Source organism: Myotis yumanensis, unplaced genomic scaffold (assembly GCF_028538775.1).
Source record: "Myotis yumanensis isolate MYYU_CA2020_CCGP unplaced genomic scaffold, mMyoYum1.0.hap1 SCAF_3, whole genome shotgun sequence".
Lineage (NCBI taxonomy): Eukaryota > Metazoa > Chordata > Mammalia > Chiroptera > Vespertilionidae > Myotis > Myotis yumanensis.
This window is the reverse complement of record NW_027223754.1, coordinates 108,864,239-108,870,238: the sequence shown is the minus strand read 5'-3', so window position 1 is coordinate 108,870,238 and position 6,000 is coordinate 108,864,239.

The window sequence follows — 6,000 nt, the reverse complement described above, 5'->3', positions numbered from 1 at the left end:
AAATCCATTGATGGGAGCCAGGGAGCCTGCAACCAAGGACATGCCCTTGATAAGAATTGAACCCTCAACCCTTCAGTCTGAGGGACCAACACTATAACCACTGAGCCAAATCAGCTAGGGCTCACTTAATGTCTAAGATCTTCCCCATGGAGTTATTTCAATTTTATGAATATAAAAATATAGAATCTTGCCCTAACTGGTTTAGCTCAGTGGATAGAGCGTCAGCCTGGGGACTGAAGGGTCACAGGTTCAATTCTGGCCAAGGGCATGTACCTTGGTTGCGGGCACATCCCCAGTAGGTGTGCAGGAGGCAGCTGATTGATGTTTCTCTCATCGATGTTTCTATTTCCTCTCCCTTCCTCTCTGTAAAAAATCAATAAAATATATTTTAAATATATATATATATAGAATCTTTAAATGGCTTCATTGTATCAACACAGTAACAATTTAGCCAATTTCCTTTTTTGTTGTTAATCCTCACCCAAGGATATTTTTTTCCATTGCTTTTCAGAGAGTGGAGAGAGGGAAGGAGGGGGAGAGAGAGAAAAACTGATGTGAGGGAGAGACATCCATTGGTTATCTCCCACACATGTTCCTACTGGGGGTGGGGAGTGAACCCCCAACTGAGGTACGTACTCTTGACCAGGAATCAAACCCGAGACCCTTTTGTGTGCAGGCCGAAGCTCCAACCATTGCACACACTGGCCAAGATGCCAATGTTCATCAATATTTACTGTTTTTTAAAAAGCCTCTCAAATACTAGCCTCACTTGTAGGTAAGATTTTTTTCTTTCTACGTGGGGAAGAACCCAGTTCTGTGTTTCTCTCCAGTGTGTTTCCTTTACTACACAAGAAACACTTTACTTAAGGTCACCAAATATGGAGGGTTTTTTCCCCCCCAAGCAATTCTTTGCAACACCAGCTGCAAAGAATTTTATTCTGACACTATCTACCTGGACATAGACTTACTCCCACATAACTGTTCCCCACCCTGCTTCAGTTGCCCCTTGCAAGTAATAGGTCCCCAAGTTACTCACAACTGCTGTTCATCTTGGCTACAAATAAAAGGTTTCCATAACCCCCTGCTCAGTTTGGATCAATTTGCTCGAGCAGCTCAGAACTCAGGGAAACACGCCAGCAGTTCATTAAAGGATATGATTAAGGACAAAGATGATCAGCCAGATGAAGAGATGCATAGGGTGAGGTCTGGGCGGGTCCCAAGCACAGATTTAGTCCCCATTGAGTTAGGGTGCCAGCCTGCAAGTTCTCCAAACCTCCTACGATTGGGATTTTATGGAATCTTCCTCACATGGGTAAGTGACTCCATTTCCAGCCCTTCTTCCCCCTCTGGAGTAGGAGGGATAGGTCTGGAAGTTCCAAGCTTTTTCTAGTCTTTCTGATGACCAGTCCCCATCCAGGAGCCCACTCAGTCACCTCATTGGAACAAAATAAGCTTCTAGTGCTCTTACTTAGAAAATTACAAGGGTTTTAGGAGCTGTGCCAGGAACTGGGGTCAGGGACCAATACATATATTTTCTATTATCTCACACACGAGAAGCCTGGTGCATGAAATTCGTGCACAGGGTGTGTGTGTGTGTGTGTGTGTGTGTGTGCGCGCGCGTGTCCCTCAGCCCAGCCTGCACCCTCTCCAATCTGGGACCCCTCTCACAATCCAGGACTGCTGGCTCCCAACCACTCACCTGCCTACCTGATTGCTCCTAACCGCTTCTACCTGCTGGCCTGATCACCCCCTAACCACGCCTGCCAGCCTGATCAACGCCTAACTGCTCCCCTGCCAGCCTGGTCACCCCAACTGCCCTCCCCTGCAGGCCTGATCATCCCCAACTGCCCTCCCCTGCTGGCCATCTTGTGTCCACATGGGGGCGGCCATCTTGTGTGTTGGAGTGATGGTCATTTTGCATATTACCTCTTTATTATATAGGATTATACACATCTCTATATGAATTTTTAAAAGTGGGGTTGTCAGTAGAGAGATTATGTGGTGAAACTTGAACACATATTGTCATATTACTTCTTTTTTTCACAGTTAAGCCATTTTATACTCCCCACCAGAAATAATTCTTTGCTCATATCCTCAGCAACACTGGTGATTGCCTATCTTAGGCAAAATAATGAAGCTGAGCATCTTTATCCATGCTGTAACCAATCAATCCTATTTTTTTATTTTTATTAATCCTCACCCGAGGATATTTTTTCCATTGATGTTTGTGTTTTTTTTTAAATATATTTTATTGATTTTTCACAGAGTGGAAGGGAGAGAGATAGAGAGTTAGAAACATCGATGAGAGAGAAACATCGATCAGCTGCCTCCTGCACATCTCCCACTGGGGATGTGCCCACAACCCAGGTACATGCCCTTGACCGGAATCAAACCTGGGACCTTTCAGTCCGCAGGCCGACGCTCTATCCACTGAGCCAAACTGGTTTCGGCTCCATTGATGTTTAAAGAGTGTGGAGGGGATGGATGGAGGGGAGAGAGAAAAACATCGACATGAGAAAGAATATCAATTTGTTGTCTCCTGCACAGACCCCATCCCAGGCTGGGATGAAACCTGCAATCCAGGTATACTAGTATGCCTTTGACCAGGAATTGAACCCAAACCCTTCGATACATGGGCCAATGCTCTAACCACTGAGCAACCCACCAGGGCCTCACATCTGTTTTTATGATCACCAGCAGTATGTCTGCCTAGGAATACCTTTCCTATCCCATTATAAAAGTCTTTACCCATCTTTTCCTGTAGTACCTTCCTGCTTTCATTTTCTGATAAAGTCCATGAGCCATCTGGAATGTGTTGCCAGAGGCAAACAGAAGCATCTTTACCTTTCCCCAAATGTATAGCACATTGATCCAGCATCATGTCAAATAATTTTCCCCCCACTGATCTATTGACCATTTAAGGGACCATTTTTCTTTTTTTACAAGTAATATATGCACATGGTATGAAAATGAAATAGCATAAAGGGGCACACAGTGAACTGTAATCCATTACCCCTCATTTTCCTCTGGAGGCAATCCAATTAATAGTTCAGTGTCTCCTTTCAGATATTTTGCATATGCAAACAGAACTGTAACAAATATCCTTATAATTATTGTTCATAATGCATAAGTAAATCAACAAAACTCCTAAAAGTAGAACCTGATAGGTCAAAGAATATGGGCATTTGAAAACCTGATATTATCAAGTTGTTCTCCAAAGATATTGCACCATAAATTTATACTTCCACTAAAATATGTGATAGTTCAGTATTCTTCAAGATTGAGATAATTTTATTGGCTCTGGTGTCCTCTGCAACGTAGGCAGCACAACAGTTAACAAATCTAATGGACATTAAATTAACCACTTCAATTATTTTCTGAACGTCAGTGTTCATTTTGTGGGTAATAAGTTACAAAGAAAAAGTCCTCAAGAATTTATAATCTAGGCAGCTCTTTGACCCACCTGCTCCAAATTTCTCTTTGAGTGTACTTTCTCTTTGCTTGCTCAAATAAATTTTCTCTAGTGAAAAAAAATTTATAATCTAGTGAGTTGGGTTGTAAGTATTTAAAACCAATATATGGCTAAATGAAATTAGTACTAGATAGGCAGCCAGAAATGTTAGTCTGTGTGGAGGCCATGGAGAGTTATGGAAGAATGCTGCTGGAGTTCGAAAGCGTGGATAAAAAGAATTACATTGCGTGGGGAAAGGTGGGAAAGAGCCATTCTTGGTGGAAAAACAAGATGCCATGAATTAAGGAGTAAAACCTCTATACCAGACGGAAGGCACTGAAGCATTAAAGACCATGACAGTAATATAGGGTTGTTAACCGCACTTACAAAAAGCTGTTACACAGAAGGAACTACATGTTAGTTCTCATCCCTCTAGTCTGGGGGCAAGTAAAACAAGTACAAGAGGCCAACATCACTCAATTTTCCCAGAGTGGTTCCAAAAAGCTAGCTTATGAGAAAGGAGAAAAGTAAGGCCAAAGTGATATCATTAGTTCTATTCTAATTTTAAATCAAATTTTAAAGAGTCAAAATTTGGCCATCTAGTTGTTAATCCTTCCTACTCCAAACAGGGCTGAATTAGCATACCTCTTCCCAAAGGTTGCTTCATATCTACTGGCCTTGTTAGGGGCAGAAATAGAATATTAGGGACTAGCTACAATTATAAAAAAACTAGAGGCCCGGTGCACAAAAATTTGTGCACTCGGGAGGGGAGGGGGGTCCCCCAGCCTGGCCTGTGCCCTCTCGCAGTCTGGGACCCCTCGGGAGATAACGACCTGCTGGCTTAGGCCTGCTTCCGGGTGGCAGAGGGCAGGCCCAATCCCTAGGTGCAGCCCCTGGTGGGGCTCAGAGCAGGGCCAATTGGGGAGTTGGGGCGCCGCCCCCTGTCATGCACAGAGCAGGGCGGATCGGGAGGTTGCGATGCCACCCTCAGTCACGCTCAGGGTAGGGCTGATTGGGGGGTTGGGGCACTGCCCCCTGTCACACTCAGAGCAGGGCCGATCAGGGGGGTTGGGGCTCCGTACCCTGTCACACACAGAGCAGGGTCGATCAGGGGGTTGGGGAGCTCCCCCCTGTCACTCACAGAGTAGGGCCGATAGGGGAGTTGGGGCATCGCCCCCTGTCACACACAGAGAAGGGCGGATCAGGGGCTTGGGGCGCTGCACCCTGTCACACTCAGGGCAGGGCCAATGGGGAGGTTATGGCTCTACCCTGTCATACACAGAGCAAGGCCCGTGGAGGGGGGTTGGGGCGCCACCCTCTATCACCCACAGAGCAGGGCCAATCAGGAGGTTGGGGCGCCGCCACTGTCACACTCAGGGCAGGGCCGATGGAGAGGTTATGGCTCTACCCTGTCACACACAGAGCAGGGCCTGTGGCGGGGGGGTGGGAGGGGGGGGTTGGGGCGCTGCACCCTGTCACACACAGAGCCGCAGGGCAATCAGGGGATTGGGGAGCTCCCCCCTATCAGGCACAGAGCAGGGCTGATCAGGGGGTTGGGGCTCCTTCCCCTGTCACAAACAGAGCAGGGCAGATAGGGAGGTTGTGGCCCCGCCCCCTGTCACACACAGAGCCGCAGGGCGATCAGGGGGTTTGGGCGCTGCCCCCTGTCACGCTGATCCCGGTGCTGGGAGGCATATTACCCTTTTACTATATAGGATAGAGGCCTGGTGCACGGGTGGGGACCGGCTGGTTTGCCCTGAAGGGTGTCCTGGATCAGGGTGGGGGTCCCCACTGGGGTGCCTGGCCAGTCTGGGTGAGGGGCTGAGGGCTGTTTTCTGGCTGGCAAGTGACTGAAGCTTCCAACCGCTCCTTGCTTTCTTTTTTTTTTTTTATTCTGGGCCAGCTTTAGCTCTGAGGCCTCGCTGCTGAAAACATCGATACAATGTTGCGGTCTGGCTGGCTTTCAGTCCGGCTGGTTTCTGGGGTTTTGTTTAGCTTCTTATTTGCAACATAGTACATAGTTGCTTAGAGTTGCAGCTGAGAGGCCGGCAAACGTTGGAGTCTGCAGTCACTGGACTAAGCAAGCCTCCCTGCTCGCTTCAGTGCATGGCTGCCGGCCGCCATCTTGGCTGACAGTTAATTTGCAAAAGGATATGCTGATTAGCCAATGGGAAGGGTAGCGGTCGTACGCTAATTACCATGTTTCTCTTTTATTAGTGTAGATACTATTAATGCTCTGTTAACTGTGATTGTTCTGTTCTAATTAGAGAAAGTGCATTCTAACCTGGCTGAGACTTATATGCCTGGGGACATGGGAGCTAACATCAGAATGCAGTCCATCCTCCTTTCCCGAGAACTGCCTATCATTATGGAAAGATTTACAACCTTGTGGCTGAAACAATCTAGTCCTGGAGGCACCTGCCCTTCGCAATCCCCAGCCCCTATTGCCTGTAATCTCAGAGGTGCCCAAAGGCACCCACCCTCTGCAACCCCGACACAGCCCACATTACCGTAACCTGTAATGATTATACTGTGCCTACTTTCCTATG